This window comes from Peromyscus maniculatus, chromosome 3 (assembly GCF_049852395.1).
Source record: "Peromyscus maniculatus bairdii isolate BWxNUB_F1_BW_parent chromosome 3, HU_Pman_BW_mat_3.1, whole genome shotgun sequence".
In the NCBI taxonomy this organism is placed as follows: Eukaryota; Metazoa; Chordata; class Mammalia; order Rodentia; family Cricetidae; genus Peromyscus; species Peromyscus maniculatus.
In genome coordinates, this window is record NC_134854.1 from 56,782,335 (window position 1) to 56,799,114 (window position 16,780).

At 44.0% G+C, this 16,780-nt stretch overlaps 1 protein-coding gene across 4 annotated transcripts in view; it reads right to left on the bottom strand.

Annotated features, from left to right (window-relative positions):
- The window catches only part of LOC102914158 (aldose reductase-related protein 2), a 42,680-nt gene extending 25,947 nt beyond the window's left edge, over positions 1-16,733 (bottom strand). Inside the window, exons 1-3 of one of the 4 annotated variants that reach the window (XM_042273026.2) lie at positions 16,661-16,733; positions 7,462-7,563; positions 3,955-4,078 (exon numbers count right to left, since the gene is read on the bottom strand). The gene's annotated coding sequence lies outside the window, so the exon portion shown is untranslated. Of the gene's footprint in view, positions 1-3,954; positions 4,079-7,461; positions 7,564-10,649; positions 10,849-16,660 lie in introns of all 4 variants that reach the window. The other 3 variants (XM_076566556.1, XM_076566555.1, XM_076566554.1) reach the window with 3 other exon arrangements.
- Between the last annotated feature and the right edge of the window lie 47 nt (positions 16,734-16,780).

The window sequence follows — 16,780 nt, forward strand, 5'->3', positions numbered from 1 at the left end:
TCCTCCAACAAGGCCACGCCTCCTAAGAGTGACACTCCTTATGGACCATGGGTGTTATTTTCATTCAGACCACCACATGTAAGAAGCATGGCATGATAGAGTTGGTGCTGGCTGTCACAGGGTAATGGCTTTGTGATACCAGGTCTCCCAACAGAGGTCTTGCTGGGGAGTCTGGAAGCTTAAAGGGTAAGGGGGGGGGGTCTTCAGGCTTTGGGTGGTAGAGGTTGCAGCAGTTTTGTAGCAGAAAAGGAAAGGCCACTGATGTGAAACTGTTAACAGAGGGGGGAAAAAAACCCTCAGGAGCTTCTAATTCACTTTTATCCCCCAACACTCAAGGAAGTTTCTAGTGGAATGTCAGGACTCTGCTCTTAGCCCATCCGATTTCAAGAACTTAAAAATAAAATAAATAAGAATAGAAGGCAACTTTTATGGCCTTTTTTTGATGATACAGAACTAGAGGTATCATAGGTCATGGGAGTAAAAACCAAAATTGTCTCCTTTGAAATACTATACTATTAATATTAGTTAAACCAATACTGTGAACTCAAACCTCATTAAATGCAACGCCTTCTGCTTCAGAGTAAAGGGGAGCTGTTTGAAACTGGGATTTCATGATGGAAACAATCTCTAAATGTTGGGCAATCAACATCCCAGTTACAGACACCCACTGTTGTTCGTTTATGAGACTATGTAGCCCAGGCTAGCCTTGAACTCACAGCAGTCCTGAGTTCTGGGATTACAGGTGTAATCCATCATATCCAGCTCCAGCCTTTCTGGTAGAGATGTAGATTGCAGGTCATGAAAGTATCATTGAATTGATGTGACTTCATCCTGAATATAATTTACAGTTCTAGGGATGACCTTTGAAAAGAGACTTTGGCTAGTTTAAGTGTAGCTAAATCAGAAAGAACCATTAATTGATCAGTCAAGCCACCATGTTACAAATTCTCAGTATTTATATGTATTTTTTAGAAACATGTATCTATATTAACCTGAAGAAGACCTGGGAAGATGTTACAGTAGTTTATGAACATTTGAGCTGCTGTGTTAGAGATGAAAGGATGCAATAGTGAGATTTATTCTAGTTACAGTAAGGGAAAATTAAGAAAGTACTGTGAAAGGCTCCATATAATTAAAAACAAACAAACAAACAAAAAACAGCTACAGACTAGTGATGGCCTCATCAGTAGAGAGCTCTGGGACTGGGTGGCTGAGACCATGATGGAAGATGGATTATTTTTACATTTCCAGCTTTAAAAACAAAGGTCTTAGAATGCTACAGAATAAAAATGAAAGGTAAGTTAAAAGTATGGTCTCGAATTTTAAGCAATTTGATTTGTTCTTCTTTCCTCAGTCTACTGTTTCTCATGCTAAACCGATTTTTACTTTTCTTTCCCCCCAAGACAGGCTTTCTCTGTGTAACAGCCCTGTCTGTCCTGGAACTCACTCTGCAGACCAGGCTGGCCTCAAATTCATAGAGATCTGCCTGCCTCTGCCTCCCAAGTGCTGGGACTAAATTTGTGTGCCACCACCGCCCAGCTCAGCTTTCTACTTTCTAAAGCCCTTCAGAAAGTGTGGCAAAACCTATGGCCTTCTTTCTCCTCAGAAACAATACCCTTCCACACATTCTTTCACATATATGTTTGCACATCTACACATACACACACACAAACACATGTACACACACAAACACATGTACACACATTAAAAAATAAGTTAAATTAATTCTATAGGATTATCTGATTTGGAATGGAGATGGCTGTACTCTCCTGTCTTGACTTATGAGCCATTCTGAATAATTTGATCTTTTTGTAAATGCACCAAGAAATGCCACTTGCCACATGATGAAGATGGTGGTCCTCAATAGTCAATGGTTTTTAGCAGAGACATTCCTCTGAGGTCACGATAACTTTAACTACTTGGATACTCAGTACTTAAAAAGTAGGTATTAGTAGTGGTACTGAGAAAGATGATTTATGTAATGCTTTTCCTTGGAGCTAAAAACTAATGAGAGATTTTTTTTAATGTCAAAGCCAAATTTTGAAGATAAAATTGTTTTAGTTCAGTCTGAAGAGAATTGAGTCCACTTCTCACTCTCTTACTTGTTCCACAACACTGGGTAGGAAAGGTCATTTTGTTATTTAACTTTTCTATTTTAGTGAAACGTTAAATATTTACTAGTTGTCTTTGTTTAAAATCTCATATCCCAATTGTTCCAGGAGAGGAAGGGATGGTAACAGAAGAAGGATCTGTCATTTCTGACTGGTGAGATTTAAAATATAATAGGCTGAAATTTGTGGGGAGACCCCATGTCTGAAGGATGGTTGGACTTCAATCAGTTGACCAAACCACACGGGAGGTACCTAATTCTTAGAGAAACTCATCATCAAGAGAAATGAGGGGGTTCGAGAGATGACTCGGTGCCTAAGAGAGCCTGCTGCTTTTGAAGAGGAGAGGACCTCTCCCCGTAAGGCAACTGCTTCCGTCCACTGCCCACACCAGGCAGCTCACAACTGTCTATGGCTGGAGTTCCAGGGTGTCAAGTCCCTCCTCTGGCTTCCACTGTGTACCTGCAGGCATAAGCACAACCCCACACTCACACACATAATTAAAAATAAAATAACTCTTTAAAAAGGGAAATAAGAATTTTGCTATCAATAATCCAGTAAGGGACAATAGTATAAAAAACAGAATGACAAGTCCAGAAAACTGTTGGTTGTCGCCTCTGTCCCTGCCTATAGTAAGATTCTGCAAGAAATCCTCTTTCTTGGTGTCTATGCTAAGATAATGAAAAGCCACACTAGAGGGAGAGATGGGAGTCAGGACAGACATAGATACTGTGGAATAGTGTGTTTCGAGAACAAGCCACCAGGCAAGGCGTGACACTCGCTGAAGGCATCTCAAGAAACGTTTTTGACAATGTTAAGACCAAAAGGAGAATTTGCTCCTCAGTGCTCTGGCTATAAAAGAGTTCATGACAGTCAAGGCATGTAGATTGTTTGGATTTATATATATATAATCAAAACTTATTAATCTTCAACTAGAGGTTCAGTACTCCTCACAGCATCCCATCATCAATGATTACATTTAACTCACCTAAGAAGAACCATCCAGATAACCTTAGAAAACATGCCAGCTTTCTGGCCAAATCCTCAGCTGATAATTGGACGACTAACGCAGCACTTGGATAAGGTAAGGTGAAGCCATGTGATCGTTTCCCCGGAGTGTGTAACTTCCTAAACTCATTCGTGTTGGTGTTCTTTGAAAAACTAAGTCATGTTTTTTTCTACTGTCAGTATCTGATTCTGAAGTGAGTTGTATATACTTCAATAATTTCAATGAGAGTTTCAATGATTAAAAACTTTCTCACATAAGAGGTCCCTACTTACAGTGTATATTGCTAGTATGTTAAGAGAAGGGTTTCTGCAGGATATGGGATGCCTGATATAAAACTAAACAATCTGTTGATCCTGCTGGGAAGATCATGCAGTCCTATGTCATTTCAGGGATAAAGGACAAAAAATGGGAAATTCATTGAGAGTTTTAAGTATAGTTTAAGGCATATCTCTCAAAAGAAGAGAAGGGTAGAGTTTGATTGGGATTGTGTAAGAGTCACAACATAATAAGAGGAGACCAGCAAAGCAATGTTTTTTCAATAAAAAATTCAAAGAAATCTTGATTATAAATTCTTATATGATTCTCTCTTCAAGAGAGTGAATGGATCTTTTAAGAAGCTCCTAGAATGAGCAGCGTTGTTAATTCCAATTTTTATTTTTGTTAGGCATGAATTTGTGTGTGTGTGTGTGTGTGTGTGTGCGCGCGCGCGCACGCGCGCGCGCCTGTATGTGCACATGTGTGCAGAGGCCAAAAGATAACATCAGCCACTTTGGAACGGGAGTTACAGGCAGTCATGAGCCACCCAAAATCATCTATGAACTGAACCCGGGTCCTGACCTCTGAGCCGTTTCTCCAGTCCAGGTACGAATCTGCTAAAGAGGTTGCTAAGGAAGAAAGCCAACTGGTTGATGTGAGTGCAGATGCATGGTATCTGTAGTGTCACTTCTCGGGATGGATCTCACTAAAGAAAAGAGAGAAGTACACGATTTTTGTGGAGAAAAGATATCGTGCACACTAGTATTTTTTTTAGTATTTAGTCTTTTAAATACATACTATATAAAATGTTGTTTATTGCAGGGCGGTGGTGGCGCATGCCTTTAATCCCAGCACTCAGGAGGCAGGGGCAGGTGGATCTCTGTGAGTTCGAGGCCAGCCTGGTCTACAGAATGAGATCCAGGAAAGGCGCAAAACTACACAGAGAAACCCTGTCTCGAAAAACCAAAAAAAAAAAAATGTTTATTTATTTATAATTACAAGTACATGTATACATATTCCACAATGGGGGGATGGAGGGAATGGATGAATGCATGGCTGAAAACTCCCAGTTAAAGAAGAGAAGCCAGTCAAGCAGCTTATTCTATCATCCCCTAGGCTTCCTCTTCCTCTTTGGGTTCCACTAAACACTAAACCAGATGTTCAGATATCCCCAAGTTCTATTTACAATTCCAGCTCAAATAGAACAAAGATACCTTTTTTTTTTTATTCTCTTGGCATAGGTAACTGAGGCAAGAATTTGGAAATTACTGCTGGCTACTAAGAATTGAAGGAGAAAAAGAAATATCTCGAACATTCAGACAAAGAGAATGGCACCCCCAGTCACCCCTCATGTGTTCCTGCCACCAACTGGCACAGAGCAATGACACAGAGCCATCTGTCTCTGCAGTGGCAATTCTGTGGTAACCTCTACAGGGCACTACAGTTGATACTACACCTGCCTAGCAAGGCACACCCGGGCTGTCTTGAGTATTCACACACTAGTTCACATACACAGAATGAAGTTAAGGATTGTTGACAAAGAAAGCATCACTCAAGGATACTTCTTTTTTTTTTTTTTTTTTTTTTTTTTTTTTTTTTTTTTTTGGTTTTTCGAGACAGGGTTTCTCTGTGTAGCTTTGCGCCTTTCCTGGAGCTCACTCGGTAGCCCAGGCTGGCCTCGAACTCACAGAGATCCGCCTGGCTCTGCCTCCCGAGTGCTGGGATTAAAGGCGTGCGCCACCAACGCCCGGCAAGGATACTTCTTAAAACACAGGGAAGAACGTTCTCAGAAGCACTGCCTTGGGCTCCTACAGTGGAGGAGAGGTGAGGCTCAACTCTAAATCCTCCATGGCCAAGCAGGAATTTAAGACCAAGGAGAGGTGTGGGGGTCAATGGATGGACAGTGACTAAGAGAAAAACACTATGGAAAAGGTGGATCATGGCTAAGCTGATATAAGGACTCATGAAGGTGTGTGAGGGGTGATCAGGTATGACCTGAGGGATGGTAGAAGATGAGGGGTGTGATCAGATTTCAAGGAAGAGAAGTCCATGCTAACTTGACTTAGCTTAAAGGCTCTTGGCTAAAATAAGACTTCATAAGTGCACAGACAGGCCTAGTGGAGGGTTCAGAAGTGGAGAATGTCTCAGCTCCTTTTCTTGATCTCTCTTGGACTCGGCAGCAGGCCTTCATGCCGAGCTTTGACTCCAGGGACAGTAGGGATGTTCCCCCACGGAGCCTGAGAGTCTCTACTCTCATTTCATTTGGGTTGCTGTGATCAAATATATATTTTTTAAAAAGTAACTTGAGGGGTTTCTTTAGCTTATAGTGCTGTAGGAAAGTCAAGGCAGGAACTCAAAACACGGTAAGAGCAGAGAAAGAATATGTACATGCATATTTGATTGATTTCTGCCCAACACTCAGCTAGGTTTCTCTACTGTTATAGCTTCCGGGGCCCAGACCTATGAAATGGATGAAATGGTGCCATTCACAATGGTCTAGGTCTTCCTACATCAATTCACCATCAAGACAGTTGCTTACAGACATGCCCACAAGCCAACCTGGTTTAGAGAAGTCTTCGTTAAGATGCTGGGTTATGCCAACGTGGCACAGTCTCCATGTCAAGTTCCACACACTGAATCCCAAAGTTACTTCTTCCAGTGAGGAAAGGAGAACTTTGTCCTTGGCCTCATTTCTTTGGTGAACAAGAAGGCTTACAACAGAATGAAACAAATTGTAAAGTAACCTTCTAGAAGGGATTTTTCCAGACAGGGTTTCTTTGTGTAGCCTTGGCAGTCTTGGAACTCACACTGTAGACCAGGCTGGCCTCAAACTCACAGAGAGCCTCCTGCTTCTGCCCCACCCCCACCCCCAAGTGCTGGGATTAAAAGCATGTGCACCACCACCACCTGGCTTGAATTCTTCTATGGGTGAATGTACATAAAAATGTACACTCCAGGCTGGCGAGATGGCTCAATGGTAAAGGCACTGGCTGCAAAGCCTGAGAGCCCAAGTTCAAGCTCTGGGACCCACACGGCAGAAGAGGGCTGACATCTAAAAGCTGTCCTCTGACTTCCACCATGTACACTGTGGCATGTGTCCACTCCGACACACAAAATAACAAAATGTAAGTTAAAAAGACATACCCTCCAGATTATACATATAATGGGGAATTTGTAGGCATCGGAAATGTATTTTCCTAACAAAAATTATATAAATAATATAAATGACTTGTGGCCAATTTTACAAATAGTGAAGCTGGGTGGATTGTTTTAACAATGATCTTTCCTGTTGTTTTCCAATAAGAAAGAATGTATGTGCCGAGCCCAGGCACGTGCTCCCAGGGCTCTGCACACTCAGGGACTTTCTTTGGGGTGTGCTCTCACGGCTTGACAAAAACTTCTTGAAAAAACTGATGACTCTAAGTCCTCATTCTGGTGAAACTGATGACTCTCACAACAGCCAACAAGACTTCTTTCATGAATTTCATTTCCAGAGGACTTGGAAGGCCTGTGAGGAGGCTGAGATAGCCTGCCCCCGGTTCCCACACAGCCTTCACCTCTTTCTTGTTCTATTTTAACTCTTTCAGGGCTGGGATGATGCTAAGAGAAACAGTGAAAGGTGGCTAAACACAGGGCCTTGGGCCTCCAGCTTGTGAAGCACCTTCCTCACAGAACTTTTAGGGAGGCAGCAGGACAAAGCACAGGGTCTTTGACCCTCTCTGATGATGAGCTGGAGGAAGACAAATAGGAGATGTAAGGGCTGGCTAGTAAAGCATAACCATCCCTGGTCCCATCAAGGTTGATAACCATATAAAGCGGTCCTCTGTGATTTACCCAACATTCTCTTTGGAGAAGCAGGAGAGGGTGCTTTTTGTCTTTATAAATTCTACACACTGCTTTTGAGCTGGAAAAATACCTCCAAGTCACATCAACGCCTTAGCGGATCATCCAGCATGGGCTATGCCATTAACATTGACCCGGCTTCGGCATCAGCCTTCTGGTCAGTGCTGGCATGCTAGGCACATGAGAAGAGGAAGAGTGGGGACAGTGATGTGACTGCATAAACCAGCAGCAAGCATCAAGACTTACCAAGACTGACACAACTACTATCACCAGATTTCCAGTCAGCCAGCAACTGAGAGCACCACACCAGGTTCCCCATCCGGTACCTTCCCTCAAGGATGCTCCAATCTATAAAGCACATATAAGAGTGTGAGTTTTAATCTAGAAATCAGACATCATTAAACTAAAAGGGGAGCCACACATTGAATCAAAGTCCTTTGTGTATAGTGGATTAGGGTCCAAGGGTGAACTGGAGGGGTCCTGCTCATTGCTAATCTCAATAAGACTTGTGGACCTGTGCTTCCCATCCCTACACCTCCACACTCTTCAGTAACTGTTCTGTTTCCCAAAGGGGTAACATTTGCAGGGTGACACAGTTAAGAATCCTTGGGAATTCTATTGGCACACAGCCCCTCTGATAGAGAGCTGCCTTGTCCAGTGTCTCATTTCTTCCAATGTGGCCCACATCCAATGCACAATGAATTTCATGGTTCGGCAAGTTTTGCGGTCATCTTGGTACAACCAAGGACATCTCGGTACCATGATAACACCATAGCTCTCAGTACATCGGTCAAAACAGCATTGGACCTACATGAAAATGGATCCCACCCTATGCTCCCTCCTCTTCAGACCCTTCCCTTTCACAGGTACTGGTGCCAAGCATCCTCCTGGATTGACATCCTGCATACTGTATTCCATCTCAGTCTACTACCCAGCAAACCCCGAGTGTGACATCACCCATAACCTAGACCTTCTTATCTCTCTGAGAGCACCACAGGGGGCTACAAACTGGCCTTTCCACTTCCTCTCTTGTACCCTGCCCCGGTGTCTAGGCTACACATAGCATCAAGAATGACCATTCTATAATGTACATCAGAACATAGTATTTTCTTGCTAAAATCCATCCACATTCCTGTTACATTCAGAATACAAGCCAGCCTCAGGAGGTAGGGCACTTGCTGTACAAGCATAAGGACCCGAGTTTGAATCCCATGTAGAAGAATCAATACGCCTGTGATCCTAGCCCTTGTATGGGAAGTCCATGCTGGTGGGGAAAGAGAGGCTCCTTCACAGCCCACTTAAAAATACCAAGATGCCAGAGCTCGGGAGATAGGTCAGTAGGCAAAGACACTTGTCACAGAAGCACAGGGACCCATTTTGATCTCTAGCACCAACATAAAAGGACAGCCATGGTGGCATGCACTTATAATCCCAGTGTTTGGAAGTGGAGAGAGGCAGACTCCTGCCCGTGAGTGAGCCTCAGCTCTCAGTGAGACACTCTACAAAAAAGAAGGGTGGCACCTGAGGAATGACATCTGAGGTTAACTCTTGGCCTCTGCACACACACCCCGCCACACACACAAACACACATGCACACACAATGCCAGGATGTGCTAGCAGTTCTGAAGTCAAAAACATTTTGGTTTTGCACCTCTAACACTTCTTTTCCCACCCAAACACCAGGACCCCAAATTAGTAGGAAATTCTGTCAGTCTTACCAAGCTGTTCTTAAACCAGAGTGCAGGGCATGTATTGTTTTCTGGGTTCCCTGCACCACTCTCTATATAGGTCTATTCTCTTGCCACTGAGCAACCTTGGGCCCCTCACTCAGGAAGTGTCAGACACCAGAGGTTCTCAGCCACAGGTCTACAAGGCCCTAGAGCATCCCAAGAGTTGTAAGCCCCAGGCATACCTCCCAAATTAGTGTAGCCCCCACATCTCTGTTGGGCTGGTGAAATGTTGGGCTGAAGTACATCGGGTGCTTGCCACTGGGTCTGATGACCTGAGTTCAGTCCTTGCAAACCTCATGGCAGAAGGAGAGGACTGACCCCCACAAGCTGCCCTCGAACTTCCACACGCACACCATCCTCCTCCTCGAACACAAAGGCGTCAGTAAGTGCAATTAAAACTTTCAAAGTTTTCTTGGGCCGGTGGAAGGCTCAGGAGGTAAAGGCACCTCTTGCCAAGCCTGACAACCTAAGTTGGATCCTACAAGACTCGCTTGGTGGAAGGGAAGAATCAATTCCCACAAGTTGTCTTCTGACCTCCACACACACACCCTGGGTTGAATATGCTGCAATTTAAAAAATCCGTGTCTTTTTTAAAAGACATGTGAGTTGAACTTTCTTTACCTGCTCTTTCTAGAACTTTCATGGCTGGAAGCTGGAGAGTGTGGTGCCGACACATCCAGGTGTCAACACTTAGTAACGTGACAACCACAAATTACTGCCAGGGAGTAATGACTGCTCGGGTCCATAGCCCTGCCACTGGCACTTGGTTCATACTCCTTTTGATGATCTAGCCGGCATGAGGCGAGTCGGGTATTTTCTCCCTAGAAATTTAGAGGCTTGGAGGACGGCCCACCATTTTCAATCATCAAGTCAAGCACAGTGGCACACACTTGTAATCCCAGCACTTGGAGGCTGAGGCAGAAGGATCACAAGTTCAAAGCCAGCCTGAACTACACATCAAGACTAAGGCTCAAAACCAACCAATCAATTAATTAAAGCAAAAATCAAGATGAATAATGTTGTAACGCAACTTTAAAAATCGAAAGCAAAAAAAGATCCAGGCTGAACAAAATACCAAAGTTTCAAGGAAAAGCCATTTAATAACGTTTTTTGCCTTGGGGCAAATTAAATCAACAAACTTCAGTGTATTCTTTCTGCAAATAGAAAGGGGTAGGTATATAGATAGTCGTCTCTGTGGGGCGGTTGGAGGGGTAATGCATATGAAGCCGCTGGTGCTGAGAGGGACGGAGCAAGCAATGGATGATATCACCCATAAGAACTTGCCACACTCAGGGTGAGAGGGACAAAATTCACTTGTGGGTTGGCTCATCCTTTTCTTATTGTTGTCCACCCTGTCTGGTAGGAGGAAATAATATTAACAGTTAACTCAGTGATGTTTGTCCTCTAAATCTGGCCTCACAAACGTGAACAAATATTGACGCACTGGAGCCAGCACCCAGACGGACCCATTTCTTCTAACTTTGAGTCTCATCTCCCTCAAGGTTGGGGCTAAGGGCCTCTAAGCACCCTGTGTCCTCAACCTTCCTGCTCTCTTGCCATGCTCTGTGTCCCTGCCCTAAAAACCCTACAGGGTTCTTGTGGCAACACTGATGGATGGGTGGGAGTAGAGATAGAGATGTGTGTGCAGATGTGGTAAGAAAACCACTGTATTGGTTACTTCTCATATCGCTGTGAACAAACTACCTGACAGAAACAACATGGGGTAGGGGTTTTTGGGCTCTTGAGGATTTCAGTCCATCCCATTAGGGCAGGCACGGTGAAGTAGCTCCATCCAGGGAAGCAGACATACGAGGCAGTAGCTTCTCAATGATGGAGCAGAACGCAGCGAGAGTGTCTTGGTTAGCTTTCTGTGGCTGTGATGACTATCATGGCCAAAAGCAACCTGGGGAGGAAAGGGTTTATGTCAGCTTACAGGCTGTAGGCCATCATGAAAGCATGTCAGGGCAGGAACTCAAGTCAGGAACTGAAGCAGTGACCATGGTGGGATGCTGCCCACTGGCATGTTTCTCATGGTTTGGTAAGTCTGCATATGGATTTTCCTGGACCACCTGCCCAGGATGGCACTGTCCATAGTGGATTGGGCCCTTCCACACCAATCATGAATCAAGAAAAAAGTCCCACAAACATGCCCATAGGCCAATCTGATGGAGGCATTTTCTCAATTGAAGTCCCCTCTTCTCAGGTGACCCTGGCTTGTGTCAAGTTGACAAACTAACAGTCAGCAGAGAGAGCAAGCTAGAATCCTGGGCAGGAACAATTTCTAAAGGCCCACTCCTATCCCCGAAGGCCCATCCCGGATGGTGTACTTCCTCCAGGCAGGCCCCAACTCCCAAAGGCCTCACTTCCTTCAGGTGAGCTCCACAAATAGACACCAAGTGTTCAATACCTGAACCCATGAGGGACATCTCCTATCATTCCTGGAATTGTCGTCATGCTTCCTGTGTGATATTGTCACAGATTCCTTGCTCTGTGAGTTATGACTTCATGTGAAATCTAAGTGAAAGACAAGCAAAGGTTTCCTAACTGTGAGCAGCAGTTCTCTAGTGGATTACGAAATTTCATGTTCTGAATGAGTTAGAGCTCAACAAAGAAAGAAAGAGGGGAAGAAAGGAAGGAAGGAAAGAAGGAAGGGAGGAAGGGAGAGAGGGAGAGGGGAAAGAAGGAAGAAAGAAAGGAAGGAAGGAAGAAGACAGGAAGAAAGGAAGGAAGGAAGGAAGGAAAGAAGGAAGGAAGGAAGACTTGGAGAAAGAAAGAAAGAAAGAAAGAAAGAAAGAAAGAAAGAAAGAAAGAAAGAAAGAAAGAAAGAAAGAAAGAAAGAAAGAAAGAAAGAAAGAAAGAAAAAAAGAAAGGAAGGAAGGAAGGAAGGAAGGAAGAAAAGAAGGAAGACCAGAATGTACCACACATGTAAAGAATAAACCACACAAAAAGGATGACAAATGTCATGTACCTCTTAAAGTTTCTTGAGATTTTTATTTATCTTTATTTTATGTGTATGAGTGTTTGCCTAGATGTGTATGTGTGCACAACACGTGTGCAGTGCCCAGTGAAGCCAGAAGAGGGCATGGGATCCTGTGGAGCAGAAGCTACAGGTGGTTGGAGTTACCATGTGGGTGCTGGGAATTGAACCCAGGTCCTCTGGAAGAGCAATCAGTGCTCTTAACCTCTGAGTCATCTCTCCAGCCCCTCTTAAGGTGTCTTTACCCACGTGTGTGCGCGCACGTGCATGCGCGCGCGCGCGTGTGTGTGTGTGTGTGTGTGTGTGTGTGTGTGTGTGTGTGTCTAGTGTTATGAGATATAATTCTTACTGTGAATCATGCTTTAACAAATTGAAAGTCACTGCTGTAGTAGTCTGGAGCTTGAGTTCAGTCTTAGTTTTCCTTTCTTTGATAAAATACTTTCACAAAAGCAACTTAAGGAAAAAAAGTTTTGTTTCAGTTTACGGTTCAAGGTGGTTACAGCCCATTGTGGCAGGGAAATCAAGGCAGCAGGAGCTTGAAGCAGCTCATCACATCACATACACAATCAGAAAGTAGAGGATGCTGCTCAGTTACCTGTCTATTCTTTACAGCCAGGATCCCTGACCAGGGAATGGTCCCACCCACAACAATTAATATAAATAAGAATAGTACCCCTCCAATGGCATGCCCTGAGGCCTATCTGCCAGGTGATTCTAGATGCTACCAAGCTAAAAATTAATACTAGATATTGCAGGTTTTATAGTCAAATTCCTTGGGTTCACATTGTGACTATACATTTGCTTTTAGCAAGACAGCAACTTATCTCACATCTTGATGCCCCGTTTCCATGATAAGTAACATGTATTAATAGCAGGACCCACACCATGCGTGACATTGAAGATGAAACGAAAGCGTGTGCATAATGCTTATGGAGTGATGCTGGAAACATACCGAGCACAGCCGGTACCCGCTGCTGTGTTATCATCACTGCTGGCATTATGACTGGCAGCAGCACTACCTTTAGGTTACATTTGTATAGTGCTTAATTCGCGGCTTGAAGCATGCTGAAAGCTCGGTAGTTGTCATTGTGGGCGAGACTCGTGGTTCTTCCCACATCCCAGGTACCCTTGCTTTCTAACACATAATGGTGACACTCTGTCATGCCATGGTGGATAAGTAAAGTGTGCGGGTTCGGTTTTGTTAGCTTGACACAAACTAGAGTCAACTGTGAAGAGAGAGCCTCAACTGAGAACATGCCTCCATCAAACTGGCTTGTGGGTATGCCCGTGGAGCATGTTCTTGACAGGTAGTTGAAGTAAGAGATCCAGACCTACGGGGTGATGGCACCTCTAGGTAAGCGGTCCTGGGTTATGTAGGACGCAGGCTGAGCAAGTCGTGGGAAGCAAGCCAGTGCCTCTGCTCCTGCTTGAGCTCCACCCTTGAACTCCCAAAATGATGGACTGTGATCGGGACCTGTACACCAAATAAACTCTTCCCTCCTCAGGGTGGTTTTGGTCAGTGTTTATCACAGCAAGAGAAGTTAACTAGTACACAAGGCCTGCTGGCTAGATGTGGTCAATACACTGTAGTGGAAGTGATGTGCGCCCTTTCCATACCTGAACAATTCATGTGAGACCCTCCCTCCCTTTGGCTCTTCTGGGACAAACTCTGAAGACTTGGGCTGGAACAATAAGCAGTCAGAGGAGACCTCCATACCCTGGGTCCTGAGAGACTGTGTGGAGGTAAGCCTCCAACAGCTCACCTCCACCAGCCTCGGTGAGCTGTGCAACGTGTAGCCTTGGCTGGATTGTTTATAAATGCTTGATTGGGGTATAATTCACACACATCATAATTCATCTTTTAAAAGTATACCCTGCAGTGGCCTTTAGTATACTCATACAATTGTGTCAGATTGAAGATAGTTCTGTGAATATCAGCACAAGAAACTCGAGCTTTATACTCTGGGCATCTGTGGGCATTTGGCAGCTAAAGAGAGGTTGTCCTTTTCAAAAATAGACTTCTTAAGACTTATTTTTTATTTAAGTGTGTGTGTGTGTGTGTGTGTGTGTGTGTGTGTGTGTGTGTGTGTGTGACTACATGCCACACATATACAGGTGCCTGCAGAATCCAGAAGTAGGCATCAGATAGATCCTCAGGAGTTGCAGTTACAGGCCATTGTAAGCCTCTCATGGGTTTAGGGAACTGAACTCAGTCCTCTGGAAAAGCAGCAAGTGCTCTTAACTGCTGAGCCGTTTGGTTTTTGTTGACGTTATTCTCTGTTTTGTTTTAATGTATTTGAATGTTTTGCCTGCATGTGTGTCTATAGCCATGTGTTCCTGGTGCCCTCAGAGGTTAGAATATGGTGTGGAACTGGAGTTACAGACAGTTGTGAGTCTCTGTGTGGGTCCTGGGAATTGAACCTGCTTCCTCTGGAAGAGCAGCCAGTCCTCTTAACGACTAGCCAACTCTCCAGCCCCAGAGGTTGTCTTTTAGTTGCAAAAAATAATGTGTTTACAAAGGAAATGGTCGGACCAATGATACCCTCATTTCCTACGGCTTCTTCCTTTCTAAAAGTAATATGACTTTTCCTCCCGCTTGTCATTAACTCCTGTTCACATGACTTTGTATATATTTTTATTTTACTTTTTTAATTAATTAATTTACTTATTTTTGTTTTTTTGAGACAGGGTTTCTCTGTGTAGCTTTGCACCTTTCCTGGAACTCACTTTGTAGCCCAGGCTGGCCTCGAACTCACAGAGATCTGCCTGCCTCTGCCTCCTGAGTGCTGGGATTAAAGGCATGCGCCACCACTACCCGGCGTATTTTTATTTCAGCATCATTTCAAACACACTCTTCTTTGTGTCTGTACTGTCTTCCCGTTTAATGGCTAAGCTTTATTTCTTGCTATTATTAGACATTTGCAGATTGACTTTGTGTGCATTACATTGATTTTTGTATGCACATGTACACATGTCTGTGCAGTGTTGGGATGTACCCTGGGAATAAAATCTCAGGCAGTACTCACCTCTCTCATGAAAATTCACACCTATACCTACAGTATAGCTGCCCCCCCACCAAGTTATATCCTCATGAAATAATCCCTGTGGTGGGAGTTTATTGTCAGAGTGTGTTAGGTGAAACTAGAAAGCTTTAACAGAAAGGTTTATAGAAAGGTTCCCTTTCAAGGCTTTTCTATGGAGCTCACAGAAATCTACTCCTCTGCCTCCCAAGTGCTGGAATTAAAGGCCTGCACTCTCATGCCTGGCTATATTCCTCTTTGAAGAAGAATTTGATGCATGCACAATCATTGTACAAAGATTACGGAGGCAACCGGAGTTACCAGGAGACTACTGTAATAGTCTGTCTCAATTTAGCACTGTGATTACTAGGAGAATTCCATGGGTGTGTCTTTTCACATTTGAATGGCCCAGGCAAAATACTGAGTTTTAGACAACCAAACATTGTATTTAATTTCTTTTGCAATAACAAAGCTTTTGGTACATAGTGCATTTCCATAACTGATGATGACCCTTCTGTGTATGCCCCCTGTGGCTAAAGATACATTCTTTGTCGTGGCGGTAGTATGGTCCTCTTTATCTTTTAGGCAGGATCTCATTAAGCAACCAGGCTGACTCCAACATCTCAATCCCTTTGCCTCAATTTCCTGAATGCTGAGTAAGGAGATGTTGGCTGCCACACAGAGCAGGTGCATTGCTTCTCAAGGCATCAGCCCTTTGTGTTTGGACCCAAGAGGTTCAATGGCAGAGCCCTCTGAATGCCAAGAGGGATTTAACTGAAGACAAGTGGTGGGCCACATCATCTGCTATCTTACACAAACCAAGTTCCCAGCAGGAGACTCAAATTCAAATTCTATTATTCAGAGAAAAATTACACCAGAATTTCCCCATGCCAACGTGTGTTTTTTTTTTTTTCTTTTACAAAATTCGAATGGAAAAGTATCTGTTCTTTATAAATTTTCCCTGGGATGGGGGTGGAGGAGTGTCACTTTTTAAGAGGGCACCATCTGGAAAATCACCAGCATGGGACTTTGAGAGGTGGGTTCCTGACTCATGACTCAGCCCATGCAGCTGCCCTGTTGCATAATCAGGGGTCGACTGAGCATGACCCAGCAAAAGGAGACAGGGATGAACACCCAGATGGGTGTTGGAAGAGTACCAAAATTGCCTCCTTAGTTCTTGGGGCAACCTAGATTATTTTAGGAAAAGTCTGTCTTTCTACCCAATACAACTGGTCAATTTACTTAGTGCCTCCTAATTCAGAATCATTGCACTGAGAGTGGACTTTTCCTTCTGTGGGATTCTGCACGTTCACTTTTCTCCCAGTTTGGTTTGGCCAACTTGCTAAACGGGAACCTGCCAATTCAACAGTCTTACTTTCCAGAATCATTTGTGCGTTCTGGATCAAGTTTACGAGGGTTTCATAACATCAACAGTTGCTGGGTTTTGTATCAAGGCTTGCTGAACCAAACTGAGCCATGTCCAGACACCGGTGGTGGCAGAAAACTATACAAAAGGATAGCGGAAATTTCGTGGTATTCTGCAAAATCGGTTACAAGCATTTTAATCTAAGAAAAAAGCGCACTCAAATACACCTGAAGCCTATCTGCTCCATAGATTGAAAACAAGAAGCGTAGGAGTCCAGAAAAGTGTCATCCTGGGACTCTAAACGTCTTCTGGGCTCTAAAACGAAACCAAAATTTCTTCCCAGTCTCTTTACCTCTCTAGGATGCGGGTTATTTTCGGAACATGCACATTCTGGCGCTCCGACAGCAGTTAATCACTCTGCCACGTGGGGCGCGGGTCAAGCAGCTGGAGAATTCCGTGCCGCTAGGACCTC